The following is a 27,391-nucleotide window of genomic DNA, read 5'->3' as shown; positions in this document are numbered from 1 at the left end:
TAAATACACAACGTAAATAAGACGAGATTGTGAAATTAAATATATTTTAATAACACATCACAAGAAATTTAAGAGTTTGTGTCTTACCAAGTACGCCTGTAATAGAATAATAATAAATTAACACAGGATACCCTGTTAGTATGAAAGTTTCACAAAACCTTATATTTTAGCCTCAATATTCAATTAATAAATAAGGATGAACAATTTTCGATCTTAATTCTGGAATTCAGACTGTGCGAACCATCAAAATTTGAATGTAATTTACGCCTTCATGGCGTAACACAGATCTCCGATGTGTCGTAGTCCAGGTGAAGTTTTCAAGCGAAGCGTGGCTTCATATATACATATTTTACTTTCTTCTTAGTCCGCCTCTGTGGTGTAGTGGTTAGCGTGATTAGCTGCCACCCCCGGAGGTCCGGGTTCGATTCCCGGCTCTGCCACAAAATTTGAAAAGTGGTACGAGGGCTGGAACGGGGTCCACTCAGCCTCGGGAGGTCAACTGAGTAGAGGTTGGTTCGATTCCCACCTCAGCCATCCTGGAAGTGGTTTTCCGTGGTTTCCCACTTCTCCAGGCAAATGCCGGGATGGTACCTAACTTAAGGCCACGGCCGCTTCCTTTCCTCTTCCTTGCCTATCCCTTCCAATCTTCCCATCCCTCCACAAGGCCCCTGTTCAGCATAGCAGGTGAGGCCGCCTGGGCGAGGTACTGGTCATACTCCCCAGTTGTATCCCCGACCAAGAGTCTGAAGCTCCAGGACACTGCCCTTGAGGCGGTAGAGGTGGGATCCCTCGCTAAGTCCGAGGGAAAAACCGAACCTGGAGGGTAAACAGATGATGATGATGATGATGACTTTCTTCTTATTTATTTCCATATTTCAATTCTTTTTAAAGGCTGTTCGCGTACCCCACTAAATTCTTAGTCCGGCTCCATGGTTAAATGGTTGGCGTGCTGGCCTTAGGAAGGATTGTGGACGGAATTTCTAAGCCATATTCTCAGCAAGTCTTCAGGTAGAGATGGCTCAACTAACGGAAACAAGAATGCTGCGTACTTCTCGGTAGTCATGCCCAGAGATTCAAGGGATCCAAGGTGGAAACCTAAGCAATCGTAGAGCTGTGGAAGAGTCAGTCTTTGTGTTGAAGAAACATTTTGAATCACAAGTCCAAGTAGTTCACTAACATAAAATTCTACGAGTACGGTAATTCTTCTTTTCCGAATCTACTTTTAAGACACTGAACTGCACTCTCATAATTTTTAGCTGTTGGAGGGAAACTATTTACCACCTCCCTAGCTCTACTTTCTTCAACAGTACATTGGATCAAATATTGAAATTTATCTTCTTTTTCTATGTCTGAGTCAACATGAATTCGACGGAACTGGCTCTAAAACCCTAACCAGTCCCTAACCTCTCCGGAAAATTTTCGAAGATCGATTTTTGGCAGTTTGAGTTTTTTTGTGAGAAACCTATAAAGCCATCACTCGATATTTGATTTTCTTCGTCTGTACGTGGTGTTAATACAACACACTCCATTCTCTGACGAACTTCATCTACTTTATCACGATATCGTCCGACTCGTTGGCTGAACGGTCAGCGTATTGGCCTTCGGTTCAGAGGGTCCCGGGTTCGATTCCCGGCCGGGTCGGTGATTTTAACCTTAATTGGTTAATTCCAATAGCACGGGGGCTGGGTGTAGGCCTATGTGCTGTCTTCGTCATCATTTCATCCTCATCACGACGCGCAGGTCACCCCCGGGTGTCGAATAGAAAGACCTGCACCTGGCGAGCCGAACTTGTCTTCGGACACTCCCGGCACTAAAAGCCATACGCCATTTCATTTTTTATCACGATATTCATTCACCTTATCGTATTCATTTTTGTATTGTTCTTCGTCACTGTCGTCGAGAAGCACTTCTAATATTTTCTCATCGGCATCCTTCAGTTCATTTTCTAGTCGTTCTAGTTTAGTAAAATGCAATCTTACCTTGCTGGGGTCTGTTTACGCCATCAACGCATCGTATGCTTTCGTGAACATAGCACGTATTGGTTTTCTCGATTTAGTCAACTTATCCACTTCAAATTACTGCCTTGTTCACGTCCTGTCGCGGTCGCCACTAATGTTATGCCGAACCCGAAAATCTACGCCATAAAACGGAATTCGCCTGATAAGTACACAGGTGTTGGTTTTTTGTTATTTCCCACAATCTAAAAACTTGAATTACTTAGTTCTTTTTGTCAAATAATCTGTTCTCAGACCAAAGAGTACAAAACTGGTGGGTGCATTCCATTTAGCCTCTGGATGTAACAACGTGTAAGTCGCTGGTAAGACCCCAATTAGAGTATGGTTCCAGTGTATGGGACCTTCACCAGGATTATTTGATTCGAAAACTGAAAAAAATCCAAAGAAAAGCAGCTCGATTTGTTCTGGGTGATTTCCGACAAAAGAGAAGCGTTACGAAAATGTTGCAAAGTTTGGGCTGGGAAAACTTGGGAGAAAGGAGACAACCTGCTCGACTAAGTGGTATTTTCCGACCTGTCGGTGGAGAGATGGCGTGGAATGACATTTGTAGGCGAATAAGTTTGAGTGGTGTCTTTAAAAGCAGGAAAGATCACAATATGAATATAAATTTGGAATTCAACAGGACAACTTAGGCAAATATTCGTTTATAGGAAGAGGCGTTCGATATCGGAATAATTTACCAAGGGAGATGTTCAGTAATTTTCCAAATTCTTTGAAATTACTTAAGGAAAGGCTAAGTAAACAACAGACGGGGAATCTGCCACCTGAGCGACTGCCCATAATGCAGATTAGTGGTGATTGATTGATTGATTGATTGATTGATTGATTGACTGATTGATTGATTGATTGATTGATTGATTGATTGATTGATTGATTGATTGATTCGAGAGCTGGAAAAGATCCAAAGGAAAGCAGCACATTTTCTAGGTTATTTATCTATTATTGTTTCAACAATCATAGTATCCACTGTTCTTCTACCTTTCCTGAAACCACTCTGATATATCGAGAGGATGGAAATTCCTTTTTGACCCATTTCATTAGTCTATTTGCCAAAATTCCTGTATATAATTTACTTAGGGAGTCCAGTTAGTGACATGCCTCTGTAATTATTTGAATTACTTCTATCCCCACTCTTTTTGTAAATTGGACATATTGTACCCATCTTAGGAAATTCCGAAGATACAAATATATTAGTGAATAATTTTACTAATGTTTCCAGCACTTGTTGACTTTTGATTCTGTTTTCCAAAATACAATTGTAGTACCATTTAGAACCCCCGCTTTCCTACATTTGGCCCTTCTGACCATTTCTAAAACCGAATACTCTAATATTTCTTCATCTATGTTTGGGATGCATATCTCCAAATCCCTCGAAATACCCATACACGTCCTATTGTTTATCCAAGTATCATGATCTCCTAACAATTTGTGAAAATTTCATTAGCAATTTTAACAGCAGCACATCCTTTATCTCCTCTACTTATGTTCTTAATACTATCGCAGACCTTATTACTGTGCTTATTTTTAAAATCTGTAGTTATGAATTTCGTCTGCTCCTGTTGCCGTAACCTCTTTTGCTCTACGAAAACACTTTGTACTCCCCTTTTAGTTTACAGTACTGTTCACGTACTTCAGTATCGCCCTTTCCTGAATGCCTTTAGGGCTCTAACCCTTCCATTTTCTTAGTTTTACACATTTCACTATACCATTCTCTTGCCTTAAATATGAGAGGGGATCCAGAAAGTCCGAAGACTGAGAAGGGGGTCTACATTTAATTTCAGTTGGAAAAGAGAAAACCCTACATTTAAATTTAAAGAGGCCGGAAACTGACAATTACAGTCTAAAGGGGGATGTAGAAATTTTCTCTAAGTTCACACGCAGAGAGTTCACGTATTTAATATTCTGCTGTGCCTTTTAAACATGCCTCCTCATGCCGTCTGGTCGGTCCCCCACCTCCAGCAATCTCCCCGTTCCGGAGATGTCTCTTTCACGTGGAACATTCAATAATTCACTGCCGCAAGACATTAGTCTCAGAAAAACTCACATCAGAACTACAGATTATTCCAGAAGGAATAAGTAAGAGAAATAGTATCTCTTCATTTGGATTTGATCTATCCATTTCACCTTCAGCATTATTCCATAACACCACAATTCAGAAACTTCTGTTCTCTTTCTTTCTGAGCTAGTTATCGCCCATGTTTCACTTCCATACAATGCCACGTTCCAGATGAAAGTCTTCAAAACACCTTCCCTATTCCTATATCAATGTGAGCAAATTTCTTTTCTTAAGAAAGGCTTTCCTTGCTTGCGCTAGTCTGCATTTTAATGTCCTCCTTACTTCTGCCATCGTTAGTTATTTTACCACCCAAATAACAATATTTATCTACCGTACTTCCTTTAAGACTTTATTTCCTAATCTAATATTACCGGCATCACCTGCCTTCGTTCGACTGCTCTCAACGTTTACAAAGAACAGGCAGTAAAGGAAATCAAAGAGGAATTTAGAAAGAGAAGCACAATCCAAGGAAAGAAAATCAAAACTTTGAGATTTGCCGATGATATTCTTACTTTATCTGAGACTGAAAAATACATCGATAAGTTCCTAATGGTATGGACGAAGTACAAGATGAAAATAAATAAGTCCAAAGCAAAAGTTGTTAAGCAATAACTTTCCCCATAATAGTTAAAGTTTATAAACACCAGGCTTCGCTACAAATTAGATACTAGAGACATCTGGTCCCTACCAACGAAACTTCAGCAACATGACAGTTGAAGTTAAGAATCACGTCTTTACCTTGATACAACTGCTGGATATGTTCCTGCCAACTTTCTGCTTTGTCTTCTTTCCCAGAAATGGCTTTCCATCTGGGCTCTTAATATTCATACACCTAGATTTCCTTTCTACAAAGGTTTCCTTGATTTTCCTGTATGCAGCATCTACCTTTCCTAGAACCATACAACCTTCAACATCCTTGCACTTCTCCTTAGCTATCTTGCACTTTCTATCCACTTCATTCTGTAATCGCCTGTATTCTTTTCTGCCCTCTTCATTTCTAGCATTCTGGTATTTTCCTCGTTCATCAGTCAGGTCTAGTATCTCCTGAGTTACCCACTGATTCTTAGTTATCTTTTCTTCCTTCCTAACATTTCTTCAGCAGCCCCACTGACCTCGTTTTTCATGACTATCCGTTCTTCCTCTATTGTGTTTCCTTCAGCCTTTTCATTTAGTCCTTGTGCAACATATTCCTTGAAACAATGCATCACACTCTATCTTTTGAAGCTGTATGTATCACATCTCCTTGCATTCCTTCCTTTCTTCAATTTCTTCAACTTCAGGTGGCACTTCATGACCAACAAGTTGTGGTCAGAGTACACGTCTGCTCCGGGGAAGTTTTGCAATCCAACACCTGATTTCGGATCTCTGCCTAATCATAATGAAGTTTATTTGATACCTCCCAGTGTATCCAGGTATCATCCACGTATACAGCCGTATTCTTCCATTCCATTGTCCCAATCCGAATTCTCCTGCTGTATTACTTTCTCTTCCTTGGCCTACCACTGCATTCCAATCTCCCATCACTATTAGATTCACGTCACCTTTTACATATTGTATTACATCTTCTATCTCTTCATATATTCTTTCGATTTTCTCATCATCCGCTGAACTAGTAGTCATATAGACCTACACTATTGTGGTGGGCATTTGTTTGGTGCCTATCATGACAACAGTAATTTTTTCACTATGCTGGTCGTAGTAGCTTACCCACTGCCTTATTTCTTATTCATTATTAAAGCAACTGTTGCATTTCCCCTGTCTGATTTTGTGTTGATGATTCTGTAGTCGCCTGACCAAAACTCCTGTTCTTCCTGCCAATGTACTTCACTTATACCAACTACATCTAACTTTAGTCTATCCATCTACCTTTTCAGATTCTCTAACCTACCCCTACGATTCAAACTTCTAATATTGCACGCTCCGACTCGCAAAATGTCAGTATCCATCTTCCTGATGATCGCCCCCTCTCGTGTAGTCCCCACCCGGAGAACCGAATGGGGGACTATTTTACCTCCGGAATATTTTACCCGGGAGGAAGCCAACATTCGTACATCATTCATGCAGAGAGAGCTGCATGTCCTCGGGAGTTAGTTGCGACTGTAGTTTCCCGTTGCTTTCAGCTGTGTAGCAGTATCAACACAGCTAAGCCATGTTGAGTATCATTATAAGGCTTTATCAGTCAGTCATCTAGACTGACGCCCTTGCAACTTCCGAAAGATTGCTACTCCACTTTCCATGAACCATTCGTTAGTCTGGTCTCTCAACAGATACCCATGCGATATGGTTGCACCTGCGGCTCGGCTATCTGCTTCATTGGGACGTGCAAGCCTCCCCACCGTGGCAAGGTCACATGGTTCGCAGGGGAGGAGGATAGGCATATTAGGGAAATAAGAAATGAAGTACTTTCCCGTTGCTTTTTTCGCCAAGTCAGGAGATTTTTATCACATATCAGTATGCCAAACCCACTGAAACCAGTCAAACCCACGAGCGGAACCTTCACATCAATCATCACAGGGTCGGGCTGCGTAAAGATCACTATCTCCAGTTGCGAATTCTCAAAAACACCTCGTATATCGCCGGTATGCCAAATTTACAAAACATTTCCGATGGAATGTTTTAGTCCTGAAAAAAGTCATTAAAATTTTAAATGTCACTCCAACTTTAATAACGAGAACTAATCAAGTGTTTGGCGGTGCTGAAAGCTCTTCGCCTGACTTCGAACGTGTTATGCGTGCGCATCTCGGACACCGTATAATCCAGCTACCACCATTCTTCACCAGCTGGGGATAAGGGCAGTGCAGCTTGAAAATGGCTGACGGGCACTGCAGTAAATTGCATTGTTTTATTTCAGGGGCCCCCGAAGTTCGTTCCCTCCGCATGGCGATCATCACATCTTCTCCGACATGGTGTTAATACTACGAAGAGAAAGAGACAGCAGAGGGGATTGGGAAGTAGCGATACTATGGAAGTATCATCCTGTGCCCATGTGAAACATGCTACCAGGCAGGTTAGGTATTACGTTGCGTGGTACTGGAGGTTGGTAGTAAGGACGAGGAAAGAACCCCATAGGCAAAAATAGAAAGATGCCTACAGGTAAAAACTGGTACCGGTATGTTAAACATAGCACATGCAAAGGGTGTGGTCTGAAAAACTCCAGGTAATGTTGTTAGTTAGGAACAGGTATCATGCACAAGTCAATAACCTGTTCCAGGCCAGTCAGTTATTCAGAGGATCAGTCCTTCTAGGCACTGCTGTGACTAGCGCGGGCCTTGCCGGTTACCAAGTCATGCCGCGAGAAATCCTAAGACCTGTTGCACAGCCTGGTCCCCGTGGAGTCCTTGTCTCCGATCCCGCTGAACGAGGCCACGGGGAGACGAGAGGCCGGATGCCCCCTCCCCCTGCCGACTCAGTTGGCGTGCACCAGCACCTCCCTAGGTGCGGAGCAAGCTATATGGTAGTGGTCATCAGCACATGGCTGAAGCGTACTTGGAGACCACAGCTAACTTGACGGTGGCCGCACATCACACAACGGAAACACTGCTTGAGCTGTAGAGTGGGAGATACACGTCTTATCTGACTGCCGCTTCTTGCTAAGGTCCTCTCCTTATTTATTCCTCGTTTGACTGCCTCCTTGAGTGCAGTCGCGGTTTGCGGCTGGGTTGCCTTCTTTTGGTGGATCAGCGTCTTATTTCCCCTCCTGGTGAGGGGCCGGCGTCGTTTCCCTGGTGGCGATCTCTTCTCGGCAGGGAAGGATTCCTCGTCCTGATCGTGGTCTTCCTCCCGGCCTGTGGACCTTGTGGACATGGGAAGCCCCACTGTGCTGCCGGCTTCGCTTTCTTCCTGGCTGGCGGTGGCGTCGATCGTTGCTAGCATCTTAGTGTTTCCATGTCCTTTAGGGAACGCACCAATGTCTCTGTCGTGAAGGAGGCCTGCGTAGCAGCCTCAGAACGCCAGGGGGCGTCCCTCTCCACAGCCGAGCTGTCGTTCGCCGTCCGGTGCACCGCCCTGGTCTGCGCCCGGGTGGCGGGCCTGTCCTGGGTGGCCCGTTCAGGAGGACAGCGGTCCTGTAGTCCTGGGCTCCGTATTTGATCATGCTGTATGTTTAAAACTTATTAATTCGTGCTACGTATACAATTCCTGACGGTATGTAACCGGTAGTAGAATTACAATCTCGTGAAAATAATCCCTGATTGAAAGTACTTTCAGTGTTCCAACAGTGTCCGCCTCAAAGCAGTAACTGCAACAGTGCTGTTTGTGTGAAAATGGAAGATGTAAAAAAACACAGAAGCCACAGGATCTTGTGTTTCTGTTATGGAGAATCATTAAGAACTGAATTTCAGAGACTTTGGTTTTCAGAAAACCAAATCCCATGGCGCAACAGCCCCGAAGGACCATGGCCTACCAAGCGAACGCTGCTCATCCCGAAGGCCTGCAGATTACGAGCTGTCGTATGGCCAGCACGGCGAACCCTCTCGGCCGTTATTCTTGGCTTTCTAGACCGGGGCCGCCATTTCACCGTCAGATAGCTCCTCAATTGCAATCACGTAGGCTGAGTGGACCTCGGACCAGCCCTCAGATCCAGGTAAAAATCCCTGACCTGGCCGGGAATTGAACCCGGGGCCTCTGAGTAAGAGGCAGGCACGCCACCCCTATACCGCGACCGGCGATTTTCAGAATAGCTCAAAATAGAAAATAACGGGTGTTAAATGAAATCCCATTGCAGATATACGATGAGTCAAGAAAGACTATCCTCCCTCTCAAGGTTGTCCATACAAAAAGAGTTAGGGCGTACTTTGTATAGTTTGGAAAGATATCCGTGAAGATTTTACATAAGTTGTTTTGGAACTATTCCTGAAGAAATTTCATCGACTGGAGCTGACATTCCGGTGAATTTGGTTAGTATACCAAATACCCCAGATATGAACTTTTTCCATTACACTTGTAGGCAAAATTATGGCAAATGGAACCTCCACAATGAGCGGTATACGTTATTATTATTATTATTATTATTATTATTATTATTATTATTATTATTATTATTATTATTATTATTATTATTATTATTATTGATGGTGGTGGCCAAACATCCTACTAATAGTAGGTTTTCGGTGACGTAAAGGTGGGAAAGATCAGCCGTGGCCTTAATTAAGGTACAGCCCCAGCATTTGCCTGGTGTGAAAATAGGAAACCGCGGAAAACTATAAATCCATCTTGAGGGCAGCCGACAAAGCCATTATTTCCCGAGTTGATGCTGTGCTAGTGATGCTCATACAGTCAGAGATAAGGAGGAGAGAAACAGGTGAAAGTAACCTACTACTCCAGTTCAACGCTCAACCTCGTCTCTTCAAGCGGAGAGAGGATCTGAAGGTGAAGCCGAACTCGGATGTAAGTGCACCCATCAGAATAAAGTAATCATTCATTTCCATGAAGTGTCCGCCTCCTTGGCTGAACGATACCTTCGGCTCAGAGGACTCCGGGTTTGATTCCCGGCCGAGTCAGTGAGTTTACTCGCGTCTGGTTAGTTTTTCTGACTTGAAAACTGGGTGATTGTGTTTGCTTCAATTCACACCTTTTCATAGGCAGAACACTACTCCAGCAACCACCATAGAAATACACAATGGTGAATACATCTCTGTACATAGGTTGGCGTTAGGAAGGGTATCCAGCCGTAAAACATGCCCAAGTCCTCATGTGCACCACAGTTCGCACCCGCCACCACACCAAGGTGTGGGAAAAGTGACAGAAGAAGAAGAAGAAGAAGAAGAAGAAGAAGAAGAAGAATAAGTTCCTTCCTGCATTTCCATTATTGCCAAATTTGCGTGAAGCAAGTCACATTTTCGACCTCGAGCCATTAAAATTCTTCTAATTTAATGTTTAAATTTAGCTCTGGATAACTAGCTCTTTAACGATCCATTTAGTTTGTAATAACTAGCCCTGGAAGGTCACGAGAAACAGCAGTTCCTGTGTCGAAATACCTCACCGCGGGTTGTTGTTTAGACTCGTAACAAATGTTATATCATTACTAAACATCTGGTTTACATTTGCTATGCCTGTAAGCCATCCATGTGCTAACAGATAGAGTTCTAATAATTGAAACCAAAACTAAAAAACGTGAGGACAGTGTCCCTAGAACCATCAATCAATCACTACTGATCTGCATTTAGGGCAGTCGCCCAGGTGGCAAATTCCCTATCTGTTGTTTTCGTAGTCATATCTTAAATGATTTCAATGAGATTGGAAATTTATTGAACATCTCCCTTGGTAAGTTATTCCAATCCCTAACTCCCTTTCCTATAAATGAATATTTGCCCCAGTTTGTCCTCTTGAATTCCAACTTTATCTTCATATTGCGATCTTTCCAACTTTTATAAACGCCACTCAAACTTCTTCGTCTACTAATGTCATTCCACGCCATTTCTCCGCTGACAGCTCGGAACATACCACTTAGTCGAGCAGCTCTCCTTTCACCCAGTTCTTCCCAGTCAAAACTTTGCAACATTTTCGTAACGCTACTCTTTTGTCGGAAATCACCCAGAACAAATCGAGCTGCTTTTCTTTGGATTTTTTCCAGTTCTTGAGTCAGGTAATCCTGGTGAGGGATCCATACACTGGAACCATACTCTAGTTGGGGTCCTACCAGAGACTTATAAGCCCTCTCCTTTACAACCTTACTACAACCCCTAAACACCCTCATAACCATGTGCAGAGATCTGTACCCTTTATTTACAATCCCATTTATGTGATTACCCCAATGAAGATCTTTCCTTATATTAACACCTAGATACTTACAATGATCCCCAAAACTAACTTTCACCTCATCAACGCAGTAATTAAAACTGAGAGGACTTTTCCTATTTGTGAAACTCACAACCTGACTTTTAACCCCTTTATCATCATACCATTGCCTACTGTCCATCTCACAACATTATCGAGGTAATTTTGCAGTTGCTCACAATCTTGTAACTTATTTATTACTCTATAGAGAATAACATCATCCGCAAAAAGCCTTACCTCTGATTCCACTTCTTTACCCATATCATTTATATATATAAGAAAACATAAAAGTCCAATAATACTGCCTTGAGGAATTCCCCTCTTAGTTATTACAGGGTCAGGTAAAGCTTAGCCTAGGCCTACTCTCTCTGAGATCTATTTTCTAGAAATATAGCAACCCATTCAGTCACTCTTTTGTCTAGTCCAGTTGCACCCATTTTTGCCACAGTCTTCCATGATCCACCCTATCAAATGCTTTAGACAGGTCAATCGCGATACAGTCCATTTGACCTCCTGAATCCAGGATATCTGCTATATCTTGCTGGAATCTTACAAGTTGAGCTTCAGTGGAATAACCTTTCCTAAAACTGAACTGCCTTCTATCGAACCAGTTATTTATTTCACAAACATGTCTAATATAATCAGAAAGAATGCCTTCCCAAAGCTTTCATAAAATGCATGTCAAACTTATTGGCCTGTAATTTTCAGCTTTATGTCTATCACCCTTTCCTTTATACACAGGGGCTACTATAGCAACTCTCCATTCATTTGGTATAGCTCCTTCATGCAAACAATAATCAAATAAGTACTTCAGATATGGTACTATATCCCAACCCATTTTCTTTAGTATATCCCCAGAAATCGTATTAATTCCGGCCGCTTACCTAGTTTTCAACTTTTATATCTTATTTTAAATAGCATTGTTATCATATGTAAATTTTAATACTTCTTTAGCATTAGTCACCTCCTCTATCTGGACATTATCCTTGTAACCAACAATCTTTACATATTGCTGACTGAATACTTCCGCCTTTTGAAGATCCTCGCATACACACTCTCCTTGTTCATTAATTATTCGTGGAATGCCCTTCTTGGAACCCGTTTCTGCCTTAAAGTACCTATAATACCCTTCCATTTTCGACTAAACTTTGTATGACTGCCAATTATGCTTGCCATAACTTTGTGCTAAAAGTTGAATTATTTAGTGAAACTACCCAACAATGGACAACAGATATAACAATATCCGTCTACTTCGTACTTTTGCCCTGTCTTCACACGAGTGGTATTTATTGGTTCACGAACCACTGGTGGTTCTTGACCTTCGGACAAGCTTCAAAAGATGACACTGCAGGATGTCAGTGTTCATTCGTATAATAAATCTCAATAACGTCAGTGGCGGGCTGTGGAAATTCGTCATGGCACATTCAAAGCCAACGAAATGAGCACGTGACACTGTAGATGTCTACAAATATTTTTTAGTTGATGAAAACACTGGTGTTTCTTTATTCTTGTATCGTCTGCCGCGTCCAATATAGAATACTCATTTTTCCCGCTGGCGCACCTCCTCCACCCCTACCTTGAACAGGAATTGAATTTAAGACATATAACTAAATTAATGAACTAATTACGCAGGTTAATTTCTATATTTATTAGGTCAAATGTTTCTTTTCTCTTCTGAGTAAGTTATCTGTACTGTATTTCAAGTAGTTCAGCAGTCATTTACCTCAGCTACGTCCGAGGCTTGTATTAATAGATTTTTGTAGTCTCAGTATGTTTTCGGGTTCTTCGATCACTTGCTGACATGATCGACAGCGAACAAGAGAGGCCTAATTACATTAAATTAAAGGCAAGAGAATTGTTCACGAAAGAAAAGGTATTGAACGACGAAAGGAAAGAAATTTTATAAAACAAAATGTTGAATTAATAAAATAATTAACTAACTAAAATGTACTTTAAACAGCCACATGACTCCCTCATCATACCTGCATTTACTGTCTGAGGGGCTGCATGAATCGAAAACCATCATTTCAAAGCAGTAACAATGAAATATAAATCTCAAAGTCCTAAAATTCGGCTTTCATATATAACTGTGAGCTAGTCCACTCGATTCGTAAAAGTTTAGGTAAAGTTGGAATTCAAGAGGACAAATTGGGGAAAATATTCATTTATAGGAAGGGGAGTTAGGGATTGGAATAACTTACCAAGGGAGATGTTCAATAAATTTCCAATGTCATTGAAATCCTTTAAGAAAAGGCTAGGAAAACAACAGGCAGGGAATCTGCGACCTGGGCGACTGCCCTAAATGCCGATCGGTATTTATTGATTTTATTTATTTTTACAACTTGAGAAAATTTGCAACCTACCAGCTGAGATCTCGCACTTTCCTAAGTACAAAAGAAAATTAAGCTAGTAAATTAAACGAGTAAACACCGAGTCTAGAATTATAATACCTCGTCTGACTGAGAATCGAATGCGGGCCTCTGGCAAAGAGTCGGGCACCTAGGGGCGGCGAGTCTGATCTATAAAAACAATTAATTTGCTCTAGCCCACGTCTGGACATTAGAAACCCTGCATCTCACCTGAGATGGATCTCGCCTTAACTGTGTTCTTAACATGGAATGAGCTATAGTACAGGCCACGGCCGCCAACCCTGTCAACTTCTCCGAACATCTCCTTCACAGTATCAAACATGGCAAAATGGTTAGCGTGCTGGCCTTTGATCACGTGGGTCCCGGGTTCGATTCCCGGCAGGGTCTGGAATTTTAAACATAATTGGTTAATTTCGCTGGCACGGGGGCTGGGTGTAGGCCTAGGTGTCGTCTTCATCATCATTTCAATCCTCACCATAACGCGCAGGTCACCTATGGGCGTCAACTCGAAAGACCTGCACCTGACGAGCCGAACTTGTCGTCGGACACTCCCAGCACCAAAAGCCATACGCCATTTTATTTTTTACCGTATCAAATCTACTATACCTGGCCTGAGGGACGGAACTACCGTCTATGAGGCCCGCCGTCCCCTTCAGAGATGGAGTGAAAACAGTTTATGAATAGTAGAAGTTTGAATTGGGAGTACTGGGCTTAGTGGCGCTGGTTGTTTGAGCCCAAGTTGGCGCGTTCTTTCCCGGTACAATCTAGTGGTATTTGGAAGTTGCTCGGGTCGGTAGATCCGTCAAGTGAAAGAACTCCTATGGGTCAACATTCCGGCAATTCAGCGTCTCCAAGACGAGTAAAAGTAGTTAGTGACATTTAATGTCATGATTTATATGTATGTGAAGAAATTTAGAGCTCCTTAGATCAGCTATTTGTAGAAAAAAGGTACAGTTCAATGTTTGTCTGTGGCAATATCATGGGGTCCGCCTCTGTGGTGTAGTTGTTAGCGTGATCAGCTGCCACCCACGGAGGCCCAGGTTCGATTCCCGCCTCCGTCACGAAATTTGAAAAGTGGTACGAGGGCTGGAACGGGGTCCACTCAGCCTCGGGATGTCAATTGAGTAGAGGTGGGTTCGATTCCCGAAGTGGTTTTCCGTGGTTTCACACTTCTCCTCTAGGCAAATGCCGGGATGGTACCTAACTTCAGGCCACGACCACTTCCTTCCCTCTTCCTTGTATATCCCTTCCAATCTTCCCAATCCCCCGCAAGGCCCCTGTTCAGCATAGCAGGTGAGGCCGCCTGGGCGAGGTACTGGTCATCCTCCCCAGTTGTATTCTCCGACCCAGAGTCTGAAGCTCCAGGACACTGCCCTTGAGGCGGTAGAGGTGGGGTCCCTCGCTGAGTCCGAGGGAAAAACCGATCTTGGAGGATAAACAGATAAAGAAGAAGGAGACATGTTAATCCTACAAACTATACTAATGGACGTAATCACGAATTCAGGTTAGTATTACGAAGTCTTCAACGGCGTGCTTCGCTGACGTGGAAATATAATTCAGTGATCATACTGTAGTAAAGAACTAACTGCCAATTGCGGTGTGATTGTTTTTATAAGCTGCAAAGCCGCATGGCTATTGATAGCCTGGCCAGCCCCTGTGTCAGTATGGTGTGTGGTGTGTGAGTTGCTGGAATGTTGGGGAAAGCACAAACACCAAGGGAATTAAACGTTCTTCGACCAAAGGACGTGATTAGTTCAGTGGCTCAGCAGCTGGCTTCCACCATGAAGGCCGAGTTTCGAATCCCGGTCGGTCCTGCGTTGAGATTTCATATCAAAATTCCCGTGGCGTCAGGAAGGGCATCCGGCTCTGAACTACCGACCAGCCAAAATGAGCCTGGGTGGTTCCAGCCTCTGGGACAAGCTGAAGAAAGTTGTATTGTAATTCCTCGATCCGGACGGCTGTAAAGCTCGGGACCCGAGGACTGAAGCCGTACAATCATGCGATCATTACGACCGTGCACGGACAATACGATGTTCTTCTTCTTCTTTATCTGTTTACCCTCCAGGGTCGGTTTTTCCCTCGGACTCAGCGAGGGCTCCCACCTCTACCGCCTCAAGGGTACTGTCCTGGAGCTTCAGACTATGGGTCGGGGATACAACTGGAGAGGATGACCAGTACCTCGCCCAGGTGGCCTCACCTGCTATGCTGGACAGGGGCTTTGCGGGGGGAAGGGAAGATTGGAAGGGATATACATGGAAAAGGGAAGGAAGCGGCCGTGGCCTGAAGTTAGGTACCATCCCTGCATTTGCCTGGAGGAGAAGTGGGAAACCACGGAAAACCACTTCCAGGATGGCTGAGGTGGGAATCGAACCCACTTCTACTCAGTTGACCTCCCGAGGCTGGGTGGTCCCCGTTCCAGCCCTCGTACCACTTTTCCAATTTCATGGCAGAGCCGGAATCTAACCCGTGCCTCCGGGGTTGGCAGCTAATCACACTAACCACTACACCACAGAGGCGGCACAATGCTCTTCCTAGCATTGGTCACATCCTCCAGCCACGTACGGATATACAGTCCTTCAGAGCAATGTTCCTTGGGTTCGTTTTCATATGGTACTGTGTAAAGGAAAATGAACCTTAAATGCATTATAAGTTACTATAGGAGTGCGTAAATACTCCATGAAAATATGCACCGGCGAGTTGGCCGTGCGGTTAGGGGCGCGCAACTGTGAGCTGACATCCGGGGGATAGTGGATTCGAACCCCGCTGTCGGCAGCCTTGAAGAGGGTTTTCCATGGTTTCGCATTTTACTCCAGGCAAATGCTGGGGCTGTACCTTAATTAAGGCCACGGCCGCTTCCTTCCCATTCCTAGGCCTTTCCTATCCCATCGTCGCCGTAAGACCTATCTGTGTCGGCGCGACGTAAAGCAAATTGTATATCATTTCTACAGTGCGGTACAATAAGTTCCATTTCTCTTTACATATTGGCATAGGAAAATGAAGACAGCGAGTATTGTTCTGATGGACTGCGTGACCAGTCTTAAGGATAATAGTGGCTACGAGGTACTGCTCACACACCGTCGATGCTCCTGTAGACCAGGAAGACAATTGTAACTATCGAAAAGAGGAGAAAAATGAAAGAACGTTCACTCGAAGAATTAGGGAGAAAATAATTCCAAAAGAGCGAACTTAATCAAGTTACAGACACAGCATTTGCCTGGTGTGAAAATGGGAAACTACGGAAAACCATCTTCAGAGTTACCGACAGTGGGGTTCGAAGACACTATCTCCCGAACGCAAACTCACAACTGCGCGCCCCTAACGGCACGACCAAATCACTGGCTCCTTAAAGAACTCCCGCGGGACAAAATTCCGTCACCTCGTCGTCTCCGAAAACCCACTTAGTGGGTCGTAATACCAATAATATTGCTATGTGATGATCTACAATAACATTACTCTAATTAACGTTGATAGTTGAGGTGTGAGCCGCCTCTTTGCTAAATGGCATTAACACAGCAATTTAAAAAGCAAACCCTTCAACAGCTAGTCGAGAATAAGCGAAAGTCCTCGGAAGGATGTTAGGGCAGGTAAGAACACTCTGGCCTGCTGTGCCCCTGACTTGTGCTTTGAGGAGTTTCTACCCTGTGTTCTGAAGTGGCATAGGCACTCACAGGCACGTAGCGATCCACCTGGGCGCGCCGGAGTGGGTCACCAGCGAGTGACGCGTGTATTTCAGAAGTGAGCAGCACATGTTACTCAGCACGTCCCTAGCGCGGGAGCACGTGACGTAATCCACGTCGCTAATCTTGTGCTGGGCTGTGGCGCGGCTCCACTTGAACAAGCCTCATACCCTCTCCTTACTGGCTTTAACTTGTATCAAATAGAGCTAATTTATCTCTCCTCCTTCTGCTGCTACTACTGCTCTTCTTCACACGCTGGTGTGGTCGCAGGTGTTAACGTGGCTCAGTTTCATGACCGGATGCCCTTCCTGACGCCAATCTCCTGTGGAGGCATGTAGCCTATTCATTACTGTGTGTTGTGGATGTATAAAGAGCAATGTATTGAAAAAATACAAATACCCAGACCCCGAGCCAAAGAAATTAAGCGGACGCAGCTAAAATCCCCGACCCGGTCGGGAATGAAACCCGGGACTCTCTAAACCGAAGTCCGTGACTCTGAGCATTCTTGATCATTTTTCCCAAGGAGCTAAACAATTATCTTCTTCTATCACACTCTGGTGGGATCGAAAGTGTGTACTGTGGATTTGGCCATGTTTTACGGTTGGATACCCTTCCTGACGCCAGCCCTGTGTTGAGCGTTGTATTGACAATAGCATGGTTAGTAGTGTTGTGTACTACATATGTGTATGAAGAGAAGAGTATTGGGACAAAAACAAAGTTCTTGAGCCAGTAGAATTAACCATAAGCAATTGAAATCCCGAACTCGGCCGGGAATTGAACCGGGAAACTCTGAATTGAAGATCTCGACGCCGACCCTTCAGCCAGTTGGAGCTAGATAGTAACAATAATAATAATAATAATAATAATAATAATAATAATAATAATAATAATAATAATAATAATAATAATAATGTTATTTGTTACCCTCCCCTTCAATTGCTGTGTATATTAAGAGATGCCGAAGTGTCCGTATTTTGCCCCACAGGAGTTCTTTAACGTGCCGGAAGCCAACAACACACAGCTGCCGCGTTTAATCACAAATTGCAATGATTTTAAATGGGTTCACACCTATTATCTTGAGATATACAGAACAGCGACTAACTGGCTGAGGAAACATCTTACTACCGTGCGAGTTGGCCGTGCGGTTTGGGGCGCGCAGCTCTGAGCTTGCATCCGGGAGATAGTGGGTTCGAACCCCACTGTCGGCAGCCTTGAAGATAGTTTTCCGTGTATTCCCATTTTCACACCATGCAAATTCCGTTGCTGTACCTTATTTAAGACCACGGCCGCTTCCTTCCTACTCCTAGGCCTTTCCTATTCCATCTTCGCCATAAGACCTATCTGTATTGGAGCGACGTAAAGCAAATTCTAAAAATAAGAAAAAAATCTTTCAACATATATCTCAGTTGCCATAGTTTTTAAAAGAATTAGGTGGTATTTTTAATTTGATAGGTTCACTGGGACAGTGATGTATTATTAAGGCTAGTACACACCAAGCGACAAAGTTGGATGTATCGCGACAAGTTCCAGGGATGTCCTGCGACATTTTGTCCGTGTTATGGACTGTCGCGATACAAAAGTTGCATGTCGTAGGTCTCCCATTCGAAATGGGATACATGATACAAATGTTGCGCAACATGATGTAGTCTGGACGTGTCGCGAGACAAAGTCCCGGGACACGCCGATGCCAGTGCAGTGTGCAGATAGCCGCCACGTGTTGGTGTTGTGTTTCGTGTTCTGTTGTTTTGCGATGGAAACTACTCTAAAATCATTGAGGATTTACACACCCTCCCTTGTCTTTGGGATGTTATGTCTACCGAGTATAAAAACAGAGACAAAAGGAGGGAAGCAATGAAGTCTCTGGCTAAAAAGTTCACTACGTCCATTCACGAGACGGAGAAAAAGATTCACAACATTAACAGCACATAAAGCAATTTCTTGCGCCATTTCGCGCCGATTCCTGTGGTGCAACTGGCTCTATAGATGTGGACGCGGGACATTGTATCGCAACAGTCTAGGGACAGTGTCTCGCAACTGTCCCCATACAATGCCCCGCGACTTTGTCGCTAGGTGTGTACTAGCCTTAATGGTATGGTAATTACCAGAGGTACAGTGGAAACTCGATTATCCGTGAGGGGTGGGGACTAAGGCTGTGGTGGAATTTTTTTACAATTCGCTTTACGTCGCACCGACACAGATAGGTCTTATGGTAACGATGTGAAACCACGGAAAACCATCTTCATGGCTGCCGACAGTGGGGTTCGAACCCGCTATCTCCCAGATGCAAGCTCACAGCTGTGCGCCCCTGAACGCACGGCCTACTCGCCCGGTGTGATGGTTATGAGAATAGACTAATAATAGAAAAAAATGAGAAAACAATGACAGTACTGTACATTGTTTTGGATACCTACTAACACAAAAGCAGTATAGGTAGTAGCTGCAATTATTTACTGCTAGACGTTGTCCCGGAAGAACCGTCCGAAGACGTTCATAACCAGTCTCTGGTCATAATTAAACGCAGGGGCTGATCCTGACCAAAATATTAAGGAGGACGAGATGATATTTTAGTTGCTTCATATTAAAAATTGTTTTATATTTTACATTAATTGCTGTCAATATTGCCATTATCGTCATTCCACACAACACAACATTTGAAACTCATTTTAATAAATAGTTAAAAAAGTGACAAAGAGTATGACGTCATTACTCTGAAATCTATCTTTTGCTTGTGTTGTAATAATGTTACATGCATGCTTAGCATCAATGTCCACCGAAATGTCATTGTCTAAACCAGAAAAGAAGGCGGAGAAGAGGAACGCCCTTACCAGGTGCTTTTTTGTGGAGGGCCTCCGTAAGTTTGTTCATGGAACTGACATGAATTGTCGCTTATCTGAGAAACAGCATTAGCTAAATTCGTGAATGCGGTGTCACTGCCCACAGTATTGGCTTTCCTTAACTGTAAAATATTATAAAGGATGTCTACCTGATGAAATGTAGAGACAAAGAAAAATAATATATTTCTGTCCTCTAACAATTTCTAGAATCTGGCCGCATCCTCTATTTCTTCATCCCAGTGTTCCTCGTTTTGTATACTACTAAAACACTCAACCAAATCACCTTTGTTTTCGTGCATAAAGTGAATAATTCTTTAATTAACATTCCATATCACATGATGGTGGTGGACGTCCATTACACAGTTCTTTCAAAAGATTGCTGCCTTTGGGCGAAGAAGTGAAAAACGAACCTATACCGGAAACATTTCCAAAAAAATATTCTGACACGTTTAACTGTTGAATATGCACGTCTGAGTATGAAGTTCAAGTCGTGTGTGTATCAATGCACGTAAACTGCATAAGGGAATATCTCCCGCAACATCCCCACATAACAGCTGCCCCACCATACGTTTGTGTCACAAGCTTGTCTTTGATGTTCAATTGTTCCAGTTCTTTAACTAAAGCAACACTTAGGCCCTCAGCTGTTACATCAGAAATCGCTAAAAAGCGTATGAAGTGTTCCACGGGCTTCCCTTCATTAACATATCTCAAAATTAGAACAAACTGAGTTGTACAAGACACATCTGTTGTTTCATAGGCCTGCACAACAATATAATCACCCCTTTCAATTTTTGCCTTAATCCCATCTAGGTAGACACTCGCTGTACATAGAATCAAGAAGCTCATTTTGGATTGTTTTGGAAGTGTTGTTACCAATTGTTGCTTTATTAAGGTGACAGTCTAATTCGCCGAATTTTACGGTATAGGCTAGCGAATCTAAAAATACCCAACGGTTAAGCAAATTTTCCCTTTCATTACGACCCCTTAACGGTAATTCATGTGCTCCACAAAACTTCCGGTTATCTATGATTCTGTTCAATACATGTCTGTTTCTGTCGACTAGTTTGTTATGTTTCTTACCCGAAATATGATAACCCTTATCTAACTGTGTCTGTATATTAACTGTACTAAGAGTTTTCAGTTTAAAAGCATTTGTAATGTGCACATCACTAGTCTCGTGTTTTTTCATCTTTTCTGACAAGTGTTTTAAATCATAATAGCCTGTCTTCAACCAAACTGTTTCACCGCCGAATAATATACAATAAACACAAAACAAGTTCTTACGTTTTTTGACATGCTGTTAACCAAGAAACCTTTTCATACCAATGAGGCAAAAATTGACCATGTTTTGATCCGTCTTGGAATGTGATTATAATATCTTTTGGTTGATAAGGTCCTATTTTTAATTTCTATCTTTGTGTTCAGAGGTATAGAAGAAAATGGATCTTTCATTAAAACGTCCACTTCATTCATTTTCCGATGTCACACTACCAGAAAAGTTAAATTCACATTAACTTATAGAAATTAACTTAATTCACACAGGACTCACTAACACACTTGTATTTCGAACACCAGACAACTGAAACTGTATAAATATATTTGTATAAAATCTTAAACAAGCTGTAAACAATGGCTAAGTACCTGTTCAAGGGCGTGGGGTAGACACATCTTTTCCAAAATGGTTTGACCTTTCAAACAAACAGAAGCAGGAAGTGAAATAGAAAGATCTTTTACTGTATTTCACTCTAACGTAATTTTATGGGTCGATTCCCCAGGCCCTTGAAGAAAAGAAAAAATCCTTTCATAGCACAGAAAAATTCGCGTGCAAGACAGTGATATGTCATCCGGCCATATACTTCATATACTTTACATGGAGGGTTCTGTAAAACGGCCCTCGCTATTATAATACATCGTACGCGACTCTCAGGAACATAAGCTAGGGATGGGTTATGTATTCTGAATTCTTTTTAGAGATTCCAGAAGGGGAAAATACTTATTTGATGTAGAATATCTGTAATGTAAAGTAATTTTAAAGATATTAATAAAACTTTTTTTTTTTTGCAATACGGCCTAAAGGCCCTATGTGTGCTGGGCCCTTTCAACCCTTAATGACGCACCGTCCCTGGTTCAAGGAGGACCGCTCTTGAAAGCGCCTCTGGACAACATGGTGGGTTTTTTTTCTACACTCCAGATATGAGTGTTAGGAAAATTCAGTACTCCATCTCGTGTGAAACAAGATTTGTCAGTGGCCAAAGTTCTGGTAAGGAAATCCAGCTGTTGCCGTTTCCAACTCAGAAACCACTGACAGAATCATTATCTGCGGGGAAAATCTGTTTGTCTAAGGTGCTGAGCACGTTGTACAGGGTATGGATCCCCAAGTGTTCGATATGTAACAGGGCTAGCCACAACGAGGCTCACGAGCCGCATGCGGCTCTGGAGTCAGTCTCGTGCGGCTCCTGACACCAAGCTTAGAGTAAAATTAATTTATATAATTAATGGAAACTAACAACACCTCGCGGCCCGCGGCAGTCAGTAACAGCGATGTGCAGCTTAACGTTATTTAATGATTTGAGATGAATTAAACCTTCATTTTCATTCCTGAAAAATCCTTTTGCTGTTGATGTTGTGGGCGATGGCTGTCCTGTTTCATCACCAATAAGAAAGGATACAGCAACTCTAGAGTTGGAGCTACTAGAACTACAAGAGGACGAAGGAGTAAAAGGACTCAAACGAAGTGGTATTTCTACCATAGACTTTTGGAAGAATGCTCCAGAAGAAAAATACCCACTAACAAAAGAGTGTGCTAAGAGACTTATCTCAATCTTTGGGACTTCATGTGCGTGTGAATCACTGTACTCAACGCTTAAATTCATTAAATCTAAAAATCGATCTTAACATTTAAGTTAACTTGTGCGAACTGGGCTTACCAATTATCAGCCAGATTTCAAAAAACTAACATCAAAAATGAGCACTCAAAAAAGCACTTCTCAAAAGTAAAATTTCATTCCTTGACGTGGACCTGAACAATAACATTCTGTGTAGTGTAGAAAATAAAGGTTCCTTCATTTGTTATAAAACGAAAAACGTCTCTTCATTTTATAAACTATTTTCTAAACATACTCCCAGTTTGGTCTCCTAAATTTGCTCCTAAATATGCGGCTCCCAAAATTAAGGTTAGTGGCCACCCCTGATATATAACATAGTGACACACAGCGCCCTCAAGTGTTCTTCCCCAGGTAATTTTCGACTAAGTTTGAAATGTCTTCCTCCACCGTCAATAAAAGTTGTTACCGAGAACAACAATAGTTGTCCAGTATCTCGAACTATCTGAAGAGCAGCAACTCAGTCCCGATCAATTGGATGTCTTCGGTTGGGGAAACGTCGCCGGTACATTCGTCTCGTCTTGCCTCAACATAAATTAACTGGGGTCGCAGTGCGTTGGTCTCGAGGTCAACGTGTCACATCCTTGGTGGGTAGGGCAACCAGGGGAAATCACAGCTGTGTTTTAGGCGAGTGGAGTATCCAGTAGCTACTGACTTCTCAAAAGTATCGAACGAAGTTTTGTGATATATTTTCTCCTACACTATATAAGATAGGAGCAATTTTTAAAAGATATTTACTTAGAAATCATTTTCCAGCACCAGTTCAAATAGCGCACATTATTTCAATTACAAACTGTATATTTGGCAGCAACGCCTGTTTCGAGGAAGTCCGTCTGTATCATTCAGTGTGAGGCTGGGCGTGCAAGATTGGAGGACAATAATGCGTTTCAAAGACGTTCCACTCCCTTTGATGCCGGATGGGGCTGGAATGACCGTGGCGTGTATTTCATGCACGTGCATAGAGATTCCCGCTTCCTCCATCTCCATCTCCACATCAATTCAGCCAGCAATTACTAGTACCGGGCGAGTTAGCCGTGCGGTTAGGAGCGCGCAACTGTGAGCTTGCATCCGGGAGAAGTGGGTTCGAACCCCACTGTGGGAAGCCCTGAAGACGGTTTTCCGTGATTTCCCATTTTCCTACCAGGTAAATGCTGGGGCGTTTTCTTCCCATTCCTAGGCCTTTCCAGTCCCATCGTCGCCATAAGACCCATCTGTGTCGGTGCGACGTAAAGCAACTAGCAAAAGAAGAAAAGCAATTTATAGCATACGTTATACTGAAGTGAACAGCTGTTTTGCGAAGGACTATATCTAAAAACCGCTACATTTATAAGTTTGTTAATTTCAAGGCATTAATTTTAATGCCAGTGAAAGTTAGAAGTGCGTGTTATTGATACGTTACTAAGAACCCCCCCCCCCTTTTTGGGAGAAAAGCGATACTGTAAAGAAAGGCACGTCACTATCTTTCATTGAGTGACAGTACAAGAATATCTAGTGGTTGGCAGGGTCGTAGAAATTGAATGAGCTCTTTTGCTGGCTTTGTCTTCTGTCTTTTTTTTACACAATTGGCTTTACGTCACACCGACACAGATAGGTCTTACGGCGACGATGGGACAGGAAAGGGCTAGGAGTGGGAAGGAAGCGGCCGTGGCCTTAATTAAGGTACAGCCCCAGCATTTGTCTGGTGTGAAAATGGGAAACCACGGAAAAATCTTCAGGGCTGCCGACAGTGGAGTTCGATTCCACTATCTGCAGAATTCAACCTCACAGCTGCGCGATCCTAACCACACAGCCAACTTGCGCCGTGTATTCTGTTTTCTGATGATAACGAAGTGTAGGCCTAGTGCAAAAATGGTTTTAGCAACTTTACAATCTGAACACTCATTTTCGACGTTAAGGCACATAAATACGTATTGCAGGTCAACAAAACGAGAAGAAAGGCTCATCATTGGCCCCTTTGTCTACGCAAAGTGGAGAAAATATTGCTCGCTACAATTAAGTTTTTGTGTTATTGACCAATCCATTAAAAAGAACCATAAGGTAGAATTTGTGCCGGATTCAAGTAGGTCCTAATAGAAAGTCAGTTGTAAAATAAATGTTGTATTTGTATGAGATAAATTACACACATTTCTAAATACACTCATGTTCATAAAAAGCAGAACACATTGAAAGACTAGAGATATGAAGTTCATATTCACAGGACATGCTAATGAGTATGTTCTGCAGAAACGATTAGCATTTCAGTCACATAGGATCAGCATGTCCTGTTGCCTAGTAGGCACTGGGTCCTCCATGGGCACTGATAACTTGTTACATGCATGATGGCATCGACGCGCTATAACGCGCTAATGGCGTCCTGGGGTATGGCAATCAGTAGACGGGCAAACAATGTTCTAAAACAATGGGTGCTGAGTCAGTACTTTCCCACGCTTTTTTGAGCAGTAAAGCTATGTGGTCCAAGGTCATTGACCTAGTAGTGTACCTATGGGGGTTCTTACCGGGATCAATGACCTCTCGGTGAGGTAAAGACGCGGATTAACGTTATAACCTTGCGTACGAGAGCAAGCCTAACCTTACAGACTCCAATGGAGGGGCCTAATTGGCCAGAGAATGATCTGGGGTGCTTCTGATCCCTAGGTGAGGTTATGACGTCAAACCCATACGTACGAGGGCAATGCTAACCTCACTGGCTACCTGGAGCTTTCTGACCCCTAGGTGAGGTTATGATGTCATACGTTTACGCACTAGGGCAATGTTAACCTCACGGGCCACTGTGGAGGAGCCGAATCGGACGTGCCCCCTTGGACGAGCCGAGTCGGAAAGGTCACGGACCCCTTTGGAGTAGGCGAATCGGTTAGGTGCATGCAATTGAGGTTAATACGTCATTATGACGTGTTAACCTAACCTTGCGCACGAATGCAAACCTAGCCTCACATGGCTCTTTATCGTTTCCCGTTGGAGGAGTCCAATCGGTTATGTGACTGGTAGTTGAGGTTATGACGCCATGATGATGTGTTAATCTGATCTCGCTACGAGGAACGCTAACCTAACCCTAGACATGCTACTTACGGGCTCCACTTGGAGGATCCGAACTGGTGAGGTGACTTGTAGGTGTGGTTAACACGTGCATTAACCTAACCTTGGCCACGAACGGCAACCTAACTTCACACAGGCCCTTTGGCGTCTCCCCTTGGAGGAGTGACGGAGCAGTGACGTAATAAGCGCGGGCGATTTAAAATGCATACTTATCTTCACATCACTGAACGCGCAGGCCTTCTTCTGACAGAGCTGTGACGTCACAGGGTGGGTGATAACCTTGGCCACGAACGGTAACCTAACCTCACACAACCATTTTGCCGTCTCCCCTTGGAGGAATGACGGAGCTGTGACGTAAGAACCGCGGGCGATTCAAAATGTATGCTTATCTTCACATAACCGAGCGCGCAGGCCTCCTCCTGACAGCTGTGACGTAACAGCGTGGGTGATTCGAAATGCGGACTACTAGCTAAGGGTGCATGACGTTATAACCTAACCTGTGTCCATTCATTTTCACGTTTCTCTACGGTGTTGGGTTTTTGGTGAGATGAATCTGTCAAGATGGATTTTTATAACCGGGTGCCCATCCTGACGTTAACCTCATCAGCGAAGATTATAAGATGAAAGGAATGGCATGATATACGATAGTAGGAAGAGAGATGGGAAAACCCGGTAGTGGCACGTAGCCTTCTGTCGAATAGCTTCGAGAGGTCTACTGAAGGTTTTACGTCTCCATCCGACGGACAAATCACCATCAACAGCGTTATATGCCCTCACCTCATATGAGCACTGCGGAGAGGATTGGAATTTAATCGAGGCCTTTTGGCACACAATCTAGTAATTAGAAATTGAATACCACCACGTCCCTTACACTGCCAGGCTGAGTGGCTCAGACGGTTGAAACGCTGGCCTTCTGTCGCAAACTTTGCAGGTTAGATCAGCTGTGTGTGGGAGGGGGAGGGGAGACATATCAGCGCACTATCACGGCGTCTTCGTGAGTTACTGTAAACATTATCCCTCTAGAGACATAATAGCGCGCTCTTACGGCGATTTTTCTGAGTTACTGTAAACAAATGAATAACAGATCCCACTGGAGATATATCAGCGCGCTCTCGCGGCGACTTAGTGAGTTACTGTAATCAAAAGAATATCAGATTCCGCTAGAGACATAACAGTGCACTCTCGCTGCGACTTCGTGAGTTACTGTAAACAAATGATTATTAGATCACGCTAGAGACATAAAAGGGGGATAGCTAGCGCGCATGTGCGCATGTACATCAGCTTGAAGTACACTCTGACGGCGAGTTTGCAATTTACTGTAAAACGGATTACTCACGCACTCTGTTAGCCGTGGGAGAAAGTAAGATGTGGTGAGGGGAGGGGAGGCGCTATCTATCTAAAAATGACAAGCGATTCTCCATCCTTCGGATAGGTGTCGCATAAAAGATGACATGGGTGCTAATTTTAAACTTTTGTATGTAGGAGTTCAGAAGTAAGGGGGAACTGTGCATTCGACATCGAAAAGAACAAGAGATGACTAAGGTAGGTTGGATAGAAGCGCGGTAAGAGACGAAGAACGGTTGTGATGAAAAGAGAACTAGAAGGTCTTCAGCCCACATTTTCATAAGAATAAAATGGCCATGACGAGGAAAATGTTTGATAGCTGGGAGAAAGCAAAGGGAATGCAATAAGTAGAACATTTTAAATTTAATGAAATATTTATTGTGTAATTATTTACAAAATTAAACAAA

This window comes from Anabrus simplex, chromosome 2 (assembly GCF_040414725.1).
Source record: "Anabrus simplex isolate iqAnaSimp1 chromosome 2, ASM4041472v1, whole genome shotgun sequence".
Lineage (NCBI taxonomy): Eukaryota > Metazoa > Arthropoda > Insecta > Orthoptera > Tettigoniidae > Anabrus > Anabrus simplex.
This window is presented reverse-complemented; position numbering follows the sequence as displayed.